Genomic DNA, 22,230 nt, shown 5'->3' on the forward strand with positions numbered 1-22,230 from the left:
ATTGCCGGATCCGGAGTATGTATAATTATGGTTTTACGATTTTTCCCTTGTCGAAAATCCACCATCTACATTAAGTCCCCTGCTTAGTGAGGGACAGTCATGTTCCCCAGTCAGCATTGAATGGTGATTTTCCAGATACAGACAAAAATAAGTAATTGAAATTAGTCATAAGATAAGACGTTACCGATTTCGACTGAATGAGCAAACCATGGTTTGAGAGAAAACCCCAGTAGCATAATAGATCGTCATCCAGTGATCATAAATTGGTGTAGAACCGCTGATTCGATGGTGGAACCTTGGTCGGTTTAGGATTCACGGGTCGGGCCCGAAAGGGAAATCCTTATGGAATTAGGTTTTGGAAATAAAATTTGGTATAAAAGGAATTAATTTTCCTTTTTTTTTAAATTTCTCACACACGACCACCACCTTCATCTCTCCATCACCTTCACGCCATCAGGGAGGAGCAGAGATTTTTTGCTGGAACTTCCCAGCCGGAGCGCCACCGTCCGATCACCGGACGACATATTCCGGCCGGCGCCGAAAGGTATGCATCAAATTTTTTTTTCAAAACTTGATGTTTGTTCATGAGTTGTTCATCATAAAAATAATATGTGTATGTACATACTTTTGGATGTGAGTTTTGTGAAAAACCCTTGTTTTAGGAACATACGTTTATTTGATCGTTAGTTTAAGAGACTAGCAACAGTCCCTAACTTGAGAGAAATTTTTCTTTTGAATTAGACATATGCCCAGTGATAAAATTTTGTTTATGAGCTTTCATGGAAACTAAAACTTTATCTTTAAAAGATGTGATCCTCTCACAAAACCGAAAGAAACCTTCGTTTTAAGGAAAAACGATGGTACGAAGGAAAAAAGATTTTTTTTTGCATGTGAAACCGTGGAGCTTCACAAGGACTTTTTTTTTTTTGATAAACTCACGTGAGCCTGAACTCACGCCAATTTTTTTTTTACGTGAGTTAATCACGGTTTTTATTGTTTTGTAAAATTAAAACATGGGTTTTGAGTAACCCTCGAACTTGACAATTTATTTATGATGAAATATTGTCTTGGTGTAAATTTCATAGCTCAGTTGTGGATGTTTAAACTATGAAAATTGTGTCTATTATTTTATGAAAAATCAGTTTCAAAAATTAATAAAGCTTCGTTCGTTATTGCAGGTTTTAAGGAACGAACTGATTTTGGAGTGTTAACTCTTGCCGCACAATCACTATTGTTAGTGGAATTGTAAAGAGGTAAGAGTTAAGAATTACATTTTGTGGACGTTTCCATGGGTACCATATTGCTACAGTTTGCACCTGGTATAATGATATACTGAAGTAAATGCTTTGTGCACATTACAGCTACTTTGCAAGGATGTCTGACTCCCAGGAAAATGACGCTTCCAGAGATGATACGTGTATGGATGAGACTTCTATTGGTGATGAAGAAGAAGAAACACCTGGAATCAAAAATGTTCCAAATATAGATGATGCATTCTTCACGGTTCAGCAAGGCACTGAAAGACGTCTCATAACTCCAGCATTTCGTCTGTTGATAAATCCCAGAACGGTTGTTCAAAAGAAACTGGTGACTCCTCGAGCAGCTATTCGGTTTTGCCTTGAACGAGGACTTCTACTTGCTTCAATTATAGAATTCAAGCTCTCTCTACGGACTTTAGAGAAATTCTCCGGATGGGCAAGACACATGCTGGGTTTTCCTCGTGTTAGCGATGGTAGATAGAGCACAGGTTACCAGAGCTATTCAAGCATCCGGAGATTTGTATATTTTTCACGATGCGCGAGGTATTGTGGCCCTTCTTGCTCGCTGGTGCATTCCAACTCATACCTTTATTTGCAGCTGGGGAGAGTTTACTATTACCTTGGAAGATGTAGTTGCTTTATTACATCTCCCAATCATTGGTAACTTTCCTAGAGAGATTTCGACGGAGGAGAAAGCAATTTCTAACACCTTAAAAGCTGAGATAGAGAGAATTAACAAGGCTTCTGGCAAAGGTTGTGCTCACTGGTTAACACACTGGTGGCCACGAGATGTCCCTCTCGATGAACCTGACGGTATGTTGTCTATTGCTGCTTTCTTGTGTTTATGACTGTCCAGAGACGTGTTTGAAGACGCCGGAACTTTGATAAAGCCATTTGTAATCCCTTTTGCCATTAAGATGGATCAAGGTGAACAACTTCCCATAGGTAGCTTATTCTTGGGTTCTTTGTACTCTAACCTGGACTCCTTGGTTATAGACTCTAGTGTTTCGAACGACTTTATGAAGATTGAATGCTACGCCAATACGATGTTTCTTCAGGCCTTGATGTGGGAACACTTTGAGAAGTATGCGCCTATTCCTCGTAGTATCTTGCAAGGGTTGAATGCTGCTGATTCTCGACGTATTTTCCACGATAAAGATAACGCCAGAATTATGCGTTGGTCAACAAAACAGCCTCAATCCTAGACGTGTTTTATTGATGTAGTAGACAGTGAGTCTGAGTTTAACTTCCGTCCCTGAGTGCTGATTCCTCCTCATGTTTCTCAATTGATAACTTTCAATGCTGGAGAAAGCATGGCCTTGAACTCTGGTGCTGACTTGAGAGATGGCGAAAGATCTTTCATGTTGAGCTACACTCCAGGCTATTTAATAGCAACAACATATGGAGATTTTTCGGTGGAGGAATACAACATTGACAGAGCAGCTCATCAAATTGGGTATGGATCAATGTGTTCCAACTTTTCGGAGGAGTAAACCATCGGTAGGAATAGATTAAGACTTGTTTAGATCGTACACATGTTGAAGGAATCTCTTATTGGTTCCCTTGTGCTGACCGAGTTACCTATGTAACTCCGGGTTATATAAATTTCTGGATCAACAATTTGAACGCTTGCATGACTTTGTAAAGGTTAATCAACCTTTGGTGAAAGAGCCTCCTTCTGCTGATATGATTGCTTCTCGACCAAGATTGAAACACATCTCTGGCGGCGATAAGCGAAAGACATCTCCAGGATGTTCACCAGTATGTATCTTTCGCACATTCTTCGTAAATTTAAAGTAATTGCCTTTGATTATCACCTCAATTATTTTTTGCAGGACGGTCATGCTGTGAGACCTCGCCTTGAAGTGAACTTCTCGGAAGTAGAAACAATTATTCATGGTGGAGAAGGTAGGAACAAGAATTTCAAGTTGTTTCCTAACACCATAAAGTCCCCGGTTGTTTCTTTGGTGAGTTGTCGACACTTTTCCGCTGTGACTTCTTCTATCCGTATTATTAGGATTATAATACCAACATTTGTTATTTGGTTACAAAACTTTGCTCCGTCCAGTATTGATGGTCTTCAATTCTCTGCTGCTGGGAAGACAATTTCTGATTTGAGCGTTGAAGAAGAAAATGACGTGAGTATTCTTCCTCATAGCCCAAATATAATGCTTCATATGTAAAATGCTAATTGTTTAAGAACATGTCTAGGAGTATGTCGGCATAGAGGTGGAGAGTGCTGATTCTCGGTCATCCTCTGAGAATAGAGATGAAGAAAATCCCAAAGGTTCGGAACCGAATGGAAGTAATGAGCCTCTTGATGTTGACATGGGCAATTCCAACTCCTTGAACGCTTCGGAGACTCCCCAAGTAATTATATGTCTTGTAACCTCTTCATAGAAGTATGAAATTGCTGATTTGTGAATGAATGAAAATACATGAGAGTATACGAGTAATTTTGGGGAAATACGTCATCAGAAAGTTTCAGACTTCAGCTTTTAGCAAAAACACCGTAAAACCTTCATATGAAGTCAGATTTTCATGATCTGCATATGCATCTTTAAGCCCAGAGAATTTCCAAGATTTAGCAGAGAATCTTTTTAAGTTTTGAGCACGTTTAGGGCCTGAAAAAGGCGAAACAGTAAACTTCCAGGAGACTTCAGAACTTTTTCAGGTTGTACGTTGTCTAATGTTTTGATCACATCTCCCTGCTCGTTGATCGGATTGTTATGAAATTTTGATATGTTGTAGATGACATCCATACGAAGAGAATGGTATATAGACCATCCTTAGATTCTTTGTATATTTATCCCAGTTCGTCATCTTGTACAGGACAGAGTAAAGTCTCCTCAGGCGAGCTTGCCGCAAAACGTATTTTCATGACTTTCATGCTATTTGCTCGTGCCTTGAGTGTATAATGACGGACCTTGATGATGTAGGGATGCTTGTATACTTTATTTTATTATCTCATTTGGTTTCATGTTTAGATTGCTCTAACCTCATGTAATCTTCGCATTAGGTGTCAAATACCGAAGTTGAGGATACTGAAACCAATAAGGATAGTTCGAGCTGCCATGGAATTATTGATGAAGAGACAACCATATCTGCACTTCAAGGCCATGAGAAGATTATCACTGAAGTTATGGAAACCTCAATTGTTGCTGCTTCAGTGATACAAGAAACTGAGCCACTAGTAGAGAATACTGAAGAAGCTATTGCCCTGACTGTAGAAGCTGCCCCAGTAACTGAGAACCGTATAGTGGTGCATGAATATACAAGTGCAGGAGTTCCTATTGATCCTCCATTTGATGTATCACTCCCGTATCATGAACTAGTTGGTGGGTTTAGCGTTCCCATTGGATATGCTGGCTTATACGAGAAAATATGGAAGAAGTTTGGCCACATAATTGTTTACAGAATTCCTGGACATGCTTATTCTTTAACAATGCAAGTAAGTATTATCTTGCGTGTTGTAAGTGATATATGCACTAGGGCAAGAAATACCGTGACTCCAGATATACTCTTTGATTGGGAGTTTAACTTGGAGAATTCTGAAAGACTTGGCCTCAACGTGAAGTGGCTTCGCAAGAAAATAAATGCTATCAAGAACTCATGTGAGAACAACATACCCTTTCTCAATGATGCTGTGATGGATAAAGAAGACAAGATTGCCAGGCTGACTGAAGAGCTGAACAAGGAGAAGGCGGCTTTGCAGGTCTTGAAGGATGCGGAGGAGCAAAAATATTTCTTTGTTGATTTTCTTTGATTTCTTTTTCGTAATATCTTGAACTTCTGAGAGATGTGAGGTTTTTCATTTGGGTTTTGATATTGGCTGATTTTGGATCGTAGATGATTGAGGATTTTCTTTTGGATTTGATAGAGATTTTCTTTTAAGTAATATGAACTGAATTTTGATAAATTGTTGAATTCAAATACTGATTGCAAGTATTGCAAACATTTTGGAGGAATTGAAATACAATGAAAGAAAATCCTAAATTCCAAAACGTCATGAATGCCCAAAAGTCCAGTACCTCAAACGCTCAATAATTTCAGATGAACGCCTTAAGACAATTCTCATGAATTACTGGCAGGGTTCTGCCATCTGTGTTGATCAACTTGTAGTATCCTCCGGTTATGGACTTAGCAATCATAAATGGTCCTTCCCAATTGGAGCTCCTTGCAGGATGGAGATCACGTTTGGTTTCCTTGAGAACCAAATCTCCTTCCTTGAATTTATTCGTTTTAGTGGTTCGCGCCTTGAATATTTTCTGCTGATTCCATGGCTGCAACACATATGGACACTCGTGCAGAGGGGAGTATCCAGCATACTGTCTGTCATGCTTAGCCATGTCTTCAGCAATGAATCTCTCAATAGAATGACCAATTTGGAGAGGCTCTGAGCGTAACCACTTAGTGTAATATTGATGAGGTGAGACTATCCACTCGTAGCTCTTTGTAATTGCTAAGTTGTTAGCAGAGAGAAGTCCCCGGACCAGAGTAGCATGTTTGAACATTGGCATTATTGGTGAATGAAGAGGGATAAGACTTGCTTGAGTACGGAACCTTTTGACAAAGGCGTGTGCACTTTATCCAGGTTTCTGTGTGAGCTCCATCAGCGCTTTAAATTCCTCCAGATGCTCAAATGGTGGGGAATTCTCTGTTTCTTCCGAGTCCGAGTGTTCTTCAACAGCAGGACATGTTGAAAGTGTTGGAGTCTTCTTCCCAGCGTGAATCCAAGTTAGTCCAAGGATCATGTCATATCCTGGATCCTTTCGAATTATGTAAAACTTGGTCTCAGTGCAGACCGAATTTTCTTTGACTTTGAGGATGATATATCCATAAGCGTCTTTGGAAGCCCCTTCGTGATCCCTAATTTCCATGGGAGCGTGAGTAGCCTCTTGCCGAGTAATGCCAGCGGCTCTGAGAGTTTTAAAGGAATAATGTTGATGGCAGTGCCAATATCAACAAATGCTCTCTTGAATTCATTTCCTTTAATATGTACTGTGGTGAGCAGTCCCCTGTCATACATTCCTTTGTCAGTGGCTGAAGGTTCAGGAGGTACTTCTGGAATCAGCAGGCGCTTTCCAGAAACTATGTGGTTCAAAGCCGTGAACATGTCTCCCCTTTGCGCCTTTGACAGATAAAGTAACTCACAGACATGCTCTATCAATAACTGGACTGCTTCCTTGACTGGTTCTTCAGAGATGGAGAAAGTCCTGATGGGGAGGGGGTCTTTGTGCACTACTTCAGCCCCCAGATTAAGTTCTCCTGACTCAACCTTTTCCCTGAATATGTGTTTCAAAACTTTGCAGCTACTTGTGGGGGGATTGACGAACCTGTGGAAGCGACAGTAACGAGGATTTTCCATGTCTTCCTCAGTTGGCTCTCTCCTGACATATGGAAATTTGATTGCACCATCTTGGATCCAGGAATCCAGCAGTTTGATCACTTCTCCAATGGGGAGAGGAAAGTCGGGTGCGTCTTGATCAGGAGTCTCTGTACGTTGGCCAGGGGTTTGTGCCTCTGGTTTGTCCTTCTTTTGTGTTTTTGGAGGAGCTGAGGTATGCTTACTTGGAGGTTCAGCCTTGCGTTTGCTCCCTTCTGCGGCAGCGTTTGTGGAGGGCTGAAGGTTGTACTGCTTGTTGATCAGACGCATACTTCCTCGAGTGTCTCGCGATTCTTCTGCCTTTGTAGATTTTGCTCTTTCTTGTAGAGCAGGTGCAGTAGCTTCTGATCTCTTCGCTGCTTCATGAAGCTCCGAGAAAGTTTGAAAACGAAGATTTTCCAGTAAAGCTCTATAGATCGGGATCATGCCATTGATGCACAAGTCTACCAGTTGCTGCTCCGTGACATTTGGATCATGGGAGTCCAGGGCCTGGACTCTGAATATTTTCACGTAGTCATTGGGATTTTCGCTGACCCTCTGAAACATTCTTCCAAGATCAGAGAGAGTGACTTGATCTGACACGAAGAAGTACTTCCTGTAGAAGGCGTTAATCATTTTTCCCCAATTGTTGATAGTCCCTGGAGAGATGTTCTTGTACCAGGTATATGCCCTGCCTTTCAAAGATTTTGAAAATTCTTTGAGGCGAACAACATGGTTGTGTTCGTGTTCTCCCAAAGCTTCCATGAAACGAGAGACATGTTCTCGAGCATTGCCAGATATATCATAAAGAGTGAAGGTTGGAGAAGTATAACATTTCGGAAGAGGGATTCTTTGCATAGCAGCGGGATATGAAGGATGGTGACGATGGACATGTGAGGTCTTATCCTTTCCACGATTCTCCATAAGGCGTTCCAAATCTTCCCGAGTAATGAAATTTGATGATTCCTTTGCTGATGACTCATCTGCAGCTTTGCGGACTTCGTCATCATCCACTGTATGAATTGGAGTCACCTCAGGATCAGCATCTGAGGATTTCTCCTTTTCTTTTTCCTTTTCTTGAGTTTTCTCTAACATCTTGTCAGTGAGAGTCTTCAGGTAGTCAAATAGCTCCTTTTGTGCTGCAGTCATATCGGTTTGATTCTTTGCAAGAGTTTCTTGCACTTTGATGAGATCAGCAATGGTAGTGGTGGGTTTCCTCTGATTTCCTCAGGGTGTCGGCCGAACAGAGGATGGCCTTCCGTGTTAGTGTGAGGAGGAGTAACATCACCACCACCGTCAGTGTTAGAGGCCGGAATGGTTTCCGGGATATCCTCGTTGTTATCGTTGTTGTTGCTAGTGCTATCTCCGTTTGTATTGGAACCTGTAACTAACCCAGACCTAAGACCAGCCATCTTGTGAAATCGTGAGATTGCAACCGAGAGATTAATCTCCCACTGTGGTCGCCAATCTGTAGATGAGGAAAAACGATTTGCTGGTTTTTACGGAATTGAAGAGACGTCCTTGTGGAGAATCCTTGAACCGAGCGAAATGTTGAACCTCACACAGATGCACTGCAAGAAGGGAGTGCTTTAAGTTCGAGAGATCAATCTGTAGGACTCTGGCCTAAACCAGGAACAATGGTTGTTCCATAGTCAATCCGGTCACAAGAGAGGATGGGTTGATCTGTAGGAGGGAAGCTGAGAAATGTGTGGGATCAATGGTGATCTGAGATTGTAGGTGTGTTGTGAATTCAACGTAAGAACGCTCTTAATGATTGAATTTTACTCAATTGAGAGTGATTGCTCAGACGATGAGTTCGTGTATACGAAAGATTGTCTGTATGAACTTGCCGAGAAAATGCTTGTCCTTTCAATCATGATTCAGAGGTCTTTTATATTGCTAGGTCGAAAACACCATGATCCCATGAAGTGTGACAGTTGCTGGAATCAGAGAGTGGGGAAGTGAGAAATCATGTCAAAACCAGTTGCTCATCGCACGGAGACTTGGTTTACTTTCCACCCACTACTTTGCTGACTCTTCCAACTGATTGCACGACTTGCTCACATTCTCGTCGTGTGTATGAACACACGTGCCGTAGACCGCCAGACCAAAACCCCAGTTAATATCCCACATGTGACACGATTGATGTCTCGTGATTGTGGAGTCGGTTGATGACTTTATGGGACGATGAGTCCATGTATTGCTGAGTTGAACATGATTTGCAAATGTTCTAAAACTCATGAGTTAAATACGTCTGCTGAGACGAGGTATTATCATGTTGATAACCTAAGGCGAGGAAACTGTGTTGCTGAATTGTTGAATATTGATAGTTGAACCAATATTCTTTAATCTGAGCAAATATTGTTGGTCTGAGCGAATATTGCTAGTTTGATCAAATATTGCCGGTTTGAGCAAATATTACTCGTTTGATGAATTGTTGGTAGTAGGACCAAATAAAATATTAATTTAGGATACTGACTGCTGGGTCGAGCATAATAAATAAAAGTGTTGATCATGGAATCAACATAAAATTATCAGTATTCGAATCTACTCAGAATCATGTTTTTGCAGAGTTATGGATTCAAAACCCTAATTTTAATGAGTTGATGATTTATTGAAAATCAACTGCAGAGTGAAGCAAGGACTGGCCACATGGGATGATGAGTCCACCATGTAACGCCCAGATGCTCGAATGAGCAAAATACCAAAGTCTCTTGAGGACCAGTTGGTGAAAGAATGATTAAACACTGGTTTAATCATTTATTAAAATAATGCTCATGTGAGCGGTAGATAATAAAACCTAACGGTGAAAAGATGAGGGAACGACCAAGAGATCATCAGACCGGCACTTGGTGGTCATGGGACCAATTGATGGTCGTTTGAGCGAACCCCTGGTTGTTTGAAAAGAGTTCGAACCTAATACGAGCAATTGAGCAAATTAGGTTAAAATAAAAATACGTGGGACCGTCCATTTGCAAGCCTTAGGGTCACCCTTGGTCGTTCAAGGGGATGTGCTTGTGTCACGATGATGTTCGTGTCTCAGTCCTGAGGGTTTCGATATTTTCTGGTGTGCGTTCGAGCATCATTTTGAGAAAATATGCAGAATCCAGGGTTTTGCTGAAACTAGGAAGAATAAATGAGATGATGAAAAATAATAAATAAAACAGCGAATTGCAAGGTGTGGGACCGGCACGGCTAGGGCATGGTCGACCGGTTGACAAGCACGGTCCCACACTTTCCCAGTTTTATGTAATTTTATGTATTTTATCTGAATTGAGGGAAATTCCATGAAACTGGAGAGTTTTATAAAATTAGGGAACTTCCATGAGATGAGAGAAATAAAATAATAAAAATAGGGAATGATGGAGTGTGGGACCGACAATGGTCAAGGCATGGCCGGCCGGCCAATGGCCACGGTCCCAGGGCACTCTTCCCAATTTTATGTAATTTTCATGATTTTAGGGAATTTTCATAAAATCAAAGAGATTTGTTGAAACCAAGGTATTTTGTTGAAATCAGGGAGTTTTCATGGAATGAGGAAAGCAAAACAAGTAATAATAATAAAATAAGAATTGTGTGGGACCGGCTAGGGCATGACCGGCCGGCTAGGGCCCGGTCCCACGAGTTTTCTTGATTTTATAATATTTTTCGTGGGTTTAGGGAAAATTCATGAAATCAGAGAATTTTCATGGATTGAGGGAAATAATAAAATAATGGGGAACCGTGAGGTGTGGGACCGGCCATGGGCATGGCTTGCCGGATGGTGCTCGGTCCCATGACACCTTTCCCTTTTTTTATTATTTTCCTTGACATAAAGAAATATCATTAAATTAGAGAATTTCCTTGAAACGAAGGAGATTTGCTCGAATGAGAGAATTTCATGAGATCAGGGAAAAATAATAAAATATGATAAAATATAAAATTGGGTGTGGGACTGGGCACGGCATGACCGGCCGGCTGGTGAGCCCAGTCCCCTAGCGCCTTTGCTAATATTCTATTATTAGTATTTTTCCTTCTTATTTTTGCATAGGTTCCTCATTCATTCATATTTTTGAGATGCTCGTTTGCGCATTCAAATGCTGGTCTGTGCATTATTGCTAAGTACACTTGCACCATTTTAATCAGGGCTTATTCGGTGTTCAGATGCCTGCTCGTTGAATATTTATTACTAACCCATGAAATTCTGCTGGGAAAACCATAAATTGAAGTAACGAAACATTCGAAGAATCGTAGAATATAGTTGAATATTCAGCTACGATTAGGGATAATTAATTGATGGCTCTATATTAGCATGGCTTCCTATCTAGGAGCATTAATTATCTGAGAGTTGAGCAATATGAACTTGCTGGAGTGTCATATTCCTCCTGTATAATCAGGGAAAACCTGGTTGCATCCTGAAGACGTTGTTGCTCTATACTAGCAGGCATGTTGTCTAGGAGCCGTCCAATCTTTCGATTATATACAGAAATAATTACTGAAATTGCTCAGTATTCATGAGATGCGCCGTGGCCTCAGCTGAGAGACTACACATCCACATATACTCCGAGAGATAGCCTTCTCCGTCAAAGGTTTTATGGCATGAGCTTTCACGCTTTATTGAAAGACATGAGTCTCAATACTCATCCGATTGCCCGATCCGGAGTATGTATAATTATGGTTTTACGATTTTTCCCTTGTCGAAAATCCACCATCTACATGAATGAAAGAACGGATTTCATGAATAACATGTGAAGTATTGTCAGTGTTAGGAGATGTAAAATTGGGATTGAGGGTTTCTAAACCATTCCTAAGATCATCTATCTTGAGAAATTTAGGAAATTGAAAATGGAATTGGGAAAATGATTTTTGCAACCGAGAGATTAATGTCCCACTGTGGTCGCCAGTTGTTTTGGGGTAAAAACTGATTATGCTGGAAATGGTAAATTCGGTGTGCCGCCGAGAAACGAATCTAAACCTTAAACAAATGTACTACACAGGATTACTTTAGATTCGAGAGATCAATCTGTACAATTCTGGCCTAAACAACAAATGGTCGTTCCAGTCTTGCTTCGGTCACAAAATGAATGAGAAGGTTGATCTTAGGGAGGGAAACGAAGAAGTTGTTGAGATCAGAATGTTGAATTATGAAGGTGTGGCTGTTTTATGACTTGTATCAGAATGTGGAACTTGCTGGCGGAGTGTAAGCTATATGTTCTTGGTGTTTTCTGGATACTTGTGTTGATAACCGTTGTTGATTCAAATGGGCCGAAAACCTATTTATATCAGTCATAGTTGAACGCACCATGATCTTGTAGGAAGTGGAAATAGTTGAGTGATGGAGAAGTGGGGATCGTGTAAAGATGTTGAAAACCACGTCCTACTATGAGGGAAGATGGGTCGATTTACACCCATTACTTCTCTACTGCCACTAACTGTCCGCCTTTCCTGACACTTTCTCATAATGAGCAAGTTGCACGCCGCACGCTGTAAACCGCTAGACTAATACCCTGATGAACATCCCCCAGTTTGTGACATGTTTGATGTCTTGAGTATTTTCGTGGAAAATATGTTGCAAGTTGCTGAATGGGTCTTGCTTGCAAGACCTAGCTATTTTGACCAATCATGCGCAAGACGGCGGGTGGTCATATGTTACAGGTCAAATTATGAGACTTGCCGCAAGAAATAACATGTAATGCTTATTAGGCCAAACAATTAAATTATTTGTGAAAACGATATTTATAAAACATCGTCCGATGCTCATAAAGCATCGTTGTATAGAGCTTGTTTAAAGTGGGAATATTATAAATACCCTCCATATTTGTGGGCCTTGGCACAATTATCCTTGAGGGGTAAAAAAAATATCCAAAACAAAATCTTGTTGAATCCCTATTTTAGCCTTTTATTTCTTCTTCTTCTTCTTCGTTTATTCGATCCATCAGAAGAATTATAAGCACCACAGTCTCCCCCTCTTCCCTAAACCTACCACTACCATTACTTTCATTCCAATCCCACCACCACCACAAATGTAACATCTAGTTTTCAAATCTTCACTGTCGCCGCCCCCTCCGGATCAAGAACATACAGATCTAATGGATTGATTATCTTCTTTCTTTTTCTTTTTTTAATTTGTATTTTCGTGATACAAATCGAAATTCAAGCTACGTCGGTTCTTAAATTGGTGATGGACAATAAAGGTGATTTAGGTGATTATCTTTCTTCTCTTATTTAAGTTTATGCTGGTAACGGTGGTATTCTAACCAGTTGATGTTATTGTTGTTGGTGGTGGTGAGAATAGGACGTTGAAATTGGTGAGGGAGATAGTGGAGTTTCTGGTTTTTGAGGCGGTGGTGGAGATTTGTTGTGATTTGAGTGGTTGGGAGATTGGTGGTGGTGGTGATTCTTGTAAAGAAGAAGGGTAACAAATGATGGTGGTTTGTTACTACTTTCCCTACTGTTGGCTACGGTGATCACTATTTTAATTTTGAATGAATTACAGTATTATTTTGAATTTACAGTTCCAATTCACAAATTATCATCGTTTTTAGTGGATCTGAATTCATTTTTAGGTATTCAATTTTCTAAAGTTGAAAATTAAGCTGATTTGTTACATTTCTGTGAATGGGGACAATTTGCAAGCCAAATTGAATTCAATTTATTCATTTTTGTTTGTGAATTAGGGCTTTATATATATGGTAGAAATGATTTCCCATATGAACCAATTGGTCTTTACAAGCATGTGAGTCATTATTCCTTCATTTTCAATGTTAAGTTGCATCATTTTCTTGGCTTGGTGTGCAAAATGCACTACTGAATGTTTGTTCTAGCATTGGTCAATGCCAACTACAAGTGAATTTCTGCAAGTGAATTCAACATTTGGTATTATCAAGTTAACGCATTCTTACGCATTTGCATCGTGCATAATTTTTCTCGGGTACGAAAGTGAATTTGTAAATGATTGGACGACTTGATTTATATGCTTATATCGATTTTTCTTATCTCTTGATTGGTCACTTTTATTAGATTTCTATGAACCAATCGGATGTAAAGTTAACGCATTCTTACGCATTTGCATCGTGCATAATTTTTCTCGGGTACGAAAGTGAATTTGTAAATGATTGGACGACTTGATTTATATGCTTATATCGATTTTTCTTATCTCTTGATTGGTCACTTTTATTAGATTTCTGTGAACCAATCGGATGTAAAGTGATTCATTTTGTTGATTGGAATTCGGTATTTATCAAAATTTAAGTTATTTCTTCAAATACCATAAATGGGTTATTTGATTCTACTGTTTCTTTCTGTGAACCAAGGCCTTTGTACATACCGGGAGGATAGTGCGAAAAGCTTATCTGAAGTCTTGAAATGAATGAGGTAACATCGGTCAATCTACTTTCTTATCTTTTAGATATATAATCTTTTTGGTACCCCCTATGTTGATGATACTTGTGGCTTTACCACGTTGCTTGTTCACATGACATACATATCCAATAAAATACCGTAATGTTTTCTTGTTATTTTATTTTTGTTGTTGTACTGTTTATGAATCTTATGATCGGCTAGATTTTCTTTGTGCTATCGCGACTTGGTTTACTGCATTTAAGGTACACCTTTAGTGGTAAATGTACTTGCCTGTGAAATTATCTTTATGCATACATCTCAGAAGAGTTGCGTCTCTACTAAAGTTTAAGGTGGAAAACAATGTTTTTATGTTCCGTGTATGATGATGTTGCTGTGGGGTTACATTTTTTGGCTTCAGATTTTTGGGAACAACCTCATCAAGTTTCTTCCAACTTTGGAAACAACTTGACCAAGTTGCTTCTAACTTTGGAAACAATTTGAACAAGTTGCTTCCACTATTGGAGACAACTGGTGCTAGTTTCTTCCTTTTTCTGGAGCAACTTGTATGTATTGTCTTGCTATTGAGTTTCAGTTTCATTTTTGATCCGTGAAAAAAATGTTTTAAGGGAACATTAACTATATACCCCTACTATGAGACCCATTGCAAATGTATCCTTTTGAACTTTACAAATACCGCTAAGTTTAATACATTACTAAAATACCCTCTTTTGTGTAATGTATATAGAAAACCATTACCACCAACCACTATTCAAAAAAAAAAATAAAAAAAAAAATAAGAAAACATCTACTGTCCACCATCACCACTGTCCACCACCACCAACCACCACCAACCACCACCACAACCACCACCACCGCCAACCACCACCACTGTCCACCACCGCCAACCGCCGCCACCACCGACGACCACCGCCGCCGCCCCCAACCCCACCACTGTCCACCACCGCAAACCGCCACCAATGTCCACCACTAGCGCCGCCAACCACCACCGCCACCACTGTCCACCACATCCGCCGCCCACCACCACTAACGACCACCACCCCAACCACCACCACCTCCAACCACCACCACTGTCCACCACCAACCAACATCGCCGCCAACCAGCAACACCATTTTCCTCCACCACCTCCGCCAACTACCACCACCGACAACCAACGCCATTCTCCATCACCGACAACCACCACCACTACACACCACTGCCACCAAGCACCACCACTTTCATCCACCTCCACCAATCACCACTAGCAACCACCAATTCCACCACCACCATCTAGAGGCAACTTGCTGAAAGTTGTCTCAAATCTGAAGGCAACTTGCTGAAGTTGTCTTCAATAATGGAGGCAACTAGCTCAAGTTGTCTCCACATATGGAAGCAATTAGGACAAGTTATCTCCACATTATGAAAAGTATACACAAAAAATGAACCAGGCGTGAGTCGAACACGCATCATCTGACATGGAGTCAGTCGTGCTACCGTTGCACCACATGTTTGTTAATGCAAAATGACATACAAAATCACATCCAAATAGATATACTACAACTACTGATATATAAAACTACACAGATGTTCATGGTCTATAACATATACATACCTAGTAGTTTGCGCGCATCCAACGCAAGTTCATATCGTCTCTCGCAATAACCCCCACCATAACTGCAACATCCACTACCATCACCACTACTGCCAAAACAAGAAACCACATCCACTGCGACATCCACTACCTCTAGCATTGCTGCAAACAAAGAAAGTTGGAAGCCCAACAACCCTGTACATTCACCTAATATCCACCAGTTCAACTGGCTATAACAGCAACTCAATGCAACCTAATCTCCACCGGTTCAACTGGCTATAACAACAACTCACAACCTAGTCTCCAATAGTGGAAGCAACTTGGTCAAGTTGTTTCCAAAGTTGTAAGCAACTTGATGAGGTTGTTTCCAAAAATCTGAAGCCAAAAAATGTAACCTACAGCAACATCATCATACACAAACATTAAAACATTCCCACCTGAATAGGTGGGAATGTTGAATAGGTGGGAATGTTTTAAAGTTTGTGTATGATGATGTTGCTGTAGGTTACATTTTTTGGCTTCAGATTTTTGGAAACAACCTCATCAAGTTGCTTACAACTTTGGAAACAACTTGACCAAGTTGCTTCCACTATTGGAGACTAGGTTGTGAGTTGTTGTTATAGCCAGTTGAACCGGTGGAGATTAGGTTGCATTGAGTTGCTGTTATAGCCAGTTGAACTGGTGGATATTAGGTGAATGTACAGGGTTGTTGGGCTTCCAACTTTCTTTGTTTGCAGCAATGCTAGAGGTAGTGGATGTGGTTTCTTGTGTTAGCAGTAGTGGTGATGGTAGTGGATGTTGCAGTTGTGGTGGGGGTAATTGCGAGAGACAATATGAACTTGTGTTGGATGCGCGCAAACTACTAGGTATGTATATGTTACAGACCATGAACATCTGTGTGGTTTTATACATCAGTAGTTGTAGTATATCTATTTGGATGTGATTTTGTATGTCATTTTGCATTAAAAAACCTGTGGTGCAACGGTAGCACGACTGACTCCATGTCAGATGATGCGTGTTCGACTCACGCCTGGTTCTTTTTTTGTGTATACTTTTCATAATGTGGAGATAACTTGTCCTAATTGCTTCCATATGTGGAGACAACTTGAGCTAGTTGCCTACATTATTGAAGACAACTCCAGCAAGTTGCCTTTAGATTTGGGGACAACTTTCAGCAAGTTTCCGGTGGTGGTTGCTGGTGGTGATTGGTGGAGGTGGATGAAAGTGGTGGTGGTTGGTGGCGGTGGTGTGTAGTGGTGGTGGTTTTCGGTGGTGGACAATGGCGCTGGTTGTCGGTGGTGGTAGTTGGCGGAGGTGGTGGAGGAAAATAGTGGTGCTGGTTGGCGACGGTGTTGGTTGGTGGTGGACAGTGGTGGTAGTTGGAGGCGGCAGTGGTGGTGGTTGGGGTGGTGTCGTTAGTGGTAGTGGGCGGCGGATGTGGTGGACAGTGGTGCTGGTCGGCGGCGCTAGTGGTGGCGGTTGGCGGTGGTGGTTGTTGGCGGTGGTGGACAGTGGTGATGGTGGACAGTAGAGGTTTTTTTATTTTATTTTTTTGAATAGTGGTTAGTGGTAATGGTTTTGTATATACATTACACAAAAGAGGGTATTTAAGTAATGTATTAAGCTTAAGGGTATTTGTAAAGTTCAAAAGGGTATATTTGCAATGGGTCTCATAATAGGGGTATATAGATAATGTTCCCTAAAGTGTCGCAGAGCTTAATGTATTAAAAGGAGCATGATCGGCCATCTTCAGGAAGCTGTCAGGAGCTATTCGTGCATGCCAAAGGTGAGTTGGTCGGTCCTCATAGGAGTGTGATGGCTGGTGATCACGACGACATCTTATTGGTCGTCTAAGATTAGATCTAGGCCGGTCGATTCAGCTAGCGAAGTCGGACGACCAAGATCGTTTTGTGACAGTAATTTGCTGTCGCTGGTCGTAATAAGGTTATTATGGCCGTTTGGCCAACCTGTTTTAAGCTAACGGTTTTAGGTGTTATCCGCGGGCTGGGAGTAATTCGATCGGTCAAGGTTGCAGCTGGGCCGCTGGTGTGAAAATCCGTACTTTGCCCGTTAATTAAGATTAAATCTAGGCTGGTCAATTCGGCAGGGGAAGTCGAACGACCACGATTGATTTAAGACCGCCATATGCGGTCTTAATTCCATTGAACCCTTTTTAATCCGCGCGACTGACCTAATTTTGGCTTACGGTTAGGATTGTTGCCGGCGTGCTTATGAAAATTCCAATTGGTTAGAACGAAAGTGGGCGCGCTAATGAGTATCATGGAGCTTGTCTGGCTGCGCTGGGAGGAGGACAGGCTCGTCGAATTGGTTGGCCAAAACGTATGGATGTGACCGTTTTGAGACTGACATGGGCAACCTATGTTCAATTCCTTAAAGAATTAGGCGTGCGGGCAGCCAACTTTCACTTTTAATCAAAAGTGTGTGTTGCGCATTTAAAGCGTTTTGATTGGTTGATGAGAAAGAGGGCCAACAGGCAATAATATGAGGCGTGGCTGGCCAGCCATGGGCAGTACCTGCTAGTGTAAACTGGCCGTCCAAGTGGTGTGGCCGCGACTACTTTTGCTGCTATCTTTAGTTACCGCAATTTCTCTTTGTTTCTTGCTTTCTACTTTTGGTAGGATTTTGCTCCTACTAGTCCATGGCAGATCAATTTCCTAGCTTGCCTAGGTTTTGTCTCGACCAATAAGGTTCGAGATATTGCGCAAACCGCAAAAAACCTAACTTTTGCAAATTGATTAGGTTCGAAAATTGAATTTTACGTGCTGACGCAAAATTAATCAATTTCTGGTGAATTTTGCGCGCTGGCACAAAATCACTAATTTTTATCTCAAAGAGCAGTGCAACTTGTGTGCTTCTGATTGAGTACCTTCATGTGTATCTTAATCCTGACACTTCGGGAAATTCATGTTGCTTCGCTGTGAGCAAACATTAATTCTCATGTCATGTCAGTATTAAGAGTTCAACTGGGGAACATAGCATGGGAAAATACCCAGCAGGCCATGCATTAGTGGATAATGCAGCTAGGAGCTCCAAATACTTATTAGGCTCTATACTAGTGAAAAATTCATCTAGGAGCTTGAGTTTTAATACAATATGAAGAGAGGCATAGACACTCATCATATTTCGATATATTCTTCAAATTCCTTGCACAGACATAACAAGGTCTACTACTTCTGATGCCGGATCAGGTAGACAGATTTTTACAGTTTTTTTAGAGCATTGCTCGGTCGAACTCGCATGCGTTGCTATCTCAAGCATGTTTGTCAATGTTAGTGATCAAAACTATAAGTCTTGATTTCTAGTCTACTATAGCTAAGGTCTCGGACTAGGATAGAAAGTGTAGTTGAGCTCAAGAACTCCATGGAAATCAGCATACAAGACGAAGGACTACTCAAAGAACCGGTGGATTTTCATCGACTAAAAGGTATGTGGAGACTTGAACTTATCTATCACTCAAAAGTCTATTCATCTCCTATCTTGAGACAAAAGTCGTTTTGCTATATAGACTTAGATTATACACATTTGCTATTTCGAGCCGAGTTTATCTCGCCTATCTAGTTCTCGAAATATGTGTTGGTAAGCTTTCGCTTTAGCCAAGTTTATCTTTACCTAGTGACGAACGTCATGACAAGTTTCAATCACTTTGAAAATTGCTTACTTTGACGAAAAATAGTTTGTGAATAACAACTATAGAATATCAACATCCTCTAAGAATGTTTCAATTATTGAAATGAGAGTTTAGATAATATAACCATTGGAGGATATAAGCATTGTTGTGGAAACACATATATGTATAAGTCCTTATTCCTTGGACCAAAGTTTGCGAACTTTGTTGATCAAGAGAACCAGAATAGTGGCGTGAGCTAAGTCCGCGAACTGGCGGAAGTGATCGACTCGAGAAATTCTGCTGGAGTTTGTGAACTCCGTCAGGGAACTTAAGTCCACGAACCCAGTCCGAAAACTTGAGTAGGTTATATCTAAAAACGATGTTTGTGAACTTATTCTTATATAAACTAAGGAATGCAAGTTGCAAACCGTGGCTATATAGTTCATGAACCGATTCGAGTGAATCAAATCGTTTTTGCTTCAATTGTGTCTTGTGTAGTTACATAAGATTTCCTTGCAATTGAACAACTCTCTAACTAGTTCATTTGAGTCACTTGAACTAGTTATGGTGAAGTAGAATATGGTTGATATGAAAGTGATCATATGGCTAACCCTTTGGTTAACTATTGTTGAACCAACAAATGTACAAGTTTGGGTACGATACAAAAGCCTAGAAGCGTGCATTTCATTTGTGTGTAACAAGCTAGTTTTCGATCTAACGGTTGAAAGATATTAGCTTGAATCTAATCAGGATTTCATCTAACGGTGAATATTGACTGCTTCGTTACCAAGCTAACATTGATTGCAAACCCTGATTTGAAAGACTATATAAGGGAGAACTCTAGCAACTGGGAAACCTAATCCCCACACCTTTGTGTGATACTAGTTGTGCTAAGCTAGAGTCGATTCTCCTTTAACCTTTGGTTTCTTCTTCTAAACCAGGTTAACGACTTAAAGACTTCATTGGGATTGTGAAGCCAGACCGATATTACTTTCTTGTAGTTGTGTGATCTGATCTTGTTGTTTCTATCGTACAAGTACAATTGTAATAATTGGCTTGAGATTGATATCTCCGATATGCAAGATATAAAAGTAATCACAAACACTTCGTCTCATCGTTTGTGATTCCGCAATATCTTTTTTCGCTGCATCGATTAAGATTATTGTGAGGTGATTGATAATACTAGGTTGTTCTTCGGGAATATAAGTCTGGGTTATCAATTGGTTCCTGTTTACCTTGATTTATCAAAAGACGGAACAAAACTCGTAGGTATATTCGTGGGAGACGGATTTATCTATTACCGAAGACTTTTCTGTATGATACATATTTGTTTATTAAAGTCTTCGACTTTGGGTCGTAGCAACTCTTAGATTGTGCTGGAAGGACGAACAACTCCCCATCATGCGCCAACACCAAAAAAGTTGACCCAAAAATAGATTGGCCACACGGTTTTAAAACCTAAATTAAATCAACGAAGACCATTAACTGCCGCAAAATCATCTCGGCCGCCCAACTTCGCCAGATGAATTGACCGGCCTAACTCCTACGTTAGTTAGCCAACAAGATGTGGCCATGATCAACAGCCACTCCCCTTCCATAAGCCGCAATCGGCCATGCCACAACCTCCCCATATGGCTCCCAAACGATCGTCCAAAAGGGGTTGGTCGAGCCGCTTATATGAATTTTAAGGCAGCCATTTACTGCCGAAAATCATCTCGGACGTCCAACTTAGCCATCCGAATTGACCGGCCTAGATTAAATCTTAGATGACCGATAAAACGTCATCATAGTCGCCAGCCATCACCCTCCTATAGTGACCGACCAACCTACCTTTGGCATGTATAAATGGCTCCCAGTAGCTTCCTGAAAATGGTCGGTCATGCTCTTTTTAAGACATCAGGTTTAGCGACCAACCAAGACAGGCTTTATACAACAATGCTTTGCATGCATAGATTATTTTGAGCTGTTTGCTTAAAAGCGATGCTTTATATGCATCGAATACATACGATATTTTATGAGTATTGGCTTTACAAATAACTTAGTTATTTAACTTAATGGAACCACATGCTATTATTTGCAGCAAGTATCATGACTTGGATCGTCACACATGACTACCCGCCACCTGACTTGCGCGTGATTGGTCAGATAACTAGGTCTTGAACACAAGACCCACTCAGCAACCTGTTGCATATTTTCCACGAAAATACTTGAGACATCATGTCACAAACTGGGGGATTCTCACTGGGGTATTGGTCGGGCGGTTTACAACATGCGACGTGCAATGTGCCCATTACGAGAAAGTGTCAGGAGAGGGTGCACGGTTAATAAGTATTAAGAGAGTAGTAGGTGTAAGGCTGACCAGTATTCCCTCATGATGGAAACGTGATGGTCATCACTTTTTACACGACTCCACTTCTCCACTACTTAACTGTCTCCACTTCCTACGAGATCAGGGGTGCTCAATCATGACTTGTATAAATAGGTTTTCGACCTATTTCGACAAAGAACAAGTGTTATCAACACAAGTAGTCAGAAACCACATTCTGATACAAGTCATAAAATAGCCACACCATCAGAGTTAATGATTCTGATCTCAATACCTTCTTCGCTTCCCTCCCTAAGATCAACCCTTCTCCTTCACTTTGTGACCGAAACAAGACTGGAACGGCCATTTCTTGGTTTAAGCCAGGATTGTACAGATTGATCTCTCGAATCTAAAGTACTCCCGTGCAGTGCATTTTTTTAAGGTTTAGATTCGTTTCTCGGAGGCACACCCAAATTTACCATTTCCAGCAGAATCAGTTTTTACCCCAAAACAACTGGCGACCACGGTGGGAGATTAATCTCTCGGTTACAAGATCAATTTTCAATTTCATTTCAATTTTCTCAAATTCAAGATGGTAGATCTTAGGTATGGGTCAGTTACCAATCCTGATGCTATTGGCAATGATAACACTCCTGGTTCCAATATCCCTATCGTTAACACCAATGTACCGCCTTCCAGCACAGTCAAAACATCGCATGGTGTTACATCATCTAGCACCAAAACCAGCAGAGCCGAAAGCATAC

The 22,230-nt window shown here is 40.8% G+C and overlaps 1 long non-coding RNA gene across 5 annotated transcripts; it reads left to right on the forward strand.

Moving 5' to 3' along the window:
- Window positions 1-12,514: 12,514 nt before the first annotated feature.
- LOC113299401 lies at window positions 12,515-21,824 on the forward strand. 5 transcript variants are annotated; one of them, XR_003334861.1, is made up of 4 exons: window positions 12,515-12,806; window positions 12,899-13,339; window positions 13,917-13,977; window positions 21,242-21,824. It is a non-coding gene; the product is annotated as an uncharacterized LOC113299401 (long non-coding RNA). The 5 variants fall into 5 exon arrangements; XR_003334862.1 differs by lacking the exon at window positions 21,242-21,824 and adding an exon at window positions 17,746-18,209; XR_003334860.1 differs by lacking the exon at window positions 21,242-21,824 and having other exon boundaries at window positions 12,516-12,806; window positions 13,917-14,125.
- The last annotated feature ends 406 nt before the right edge of the window (window positions 21,825-22,230 follow it).

The sequence above is a fragment of the Papaver somniferum genome, chromosome 7, assembly GCF_003573695.1.
Source record: "Papaver somniferum cultivar HN1 chromosome 7, ASM357369v1, whole genome shotgun sequence".
Taxonomy (NCBI): Eukaryota; Viridiplantae; Streptophyta; class Magnoliopsida; order Ranunculales; family Papaveraceae; genus Papaver; species Papaver somniferum.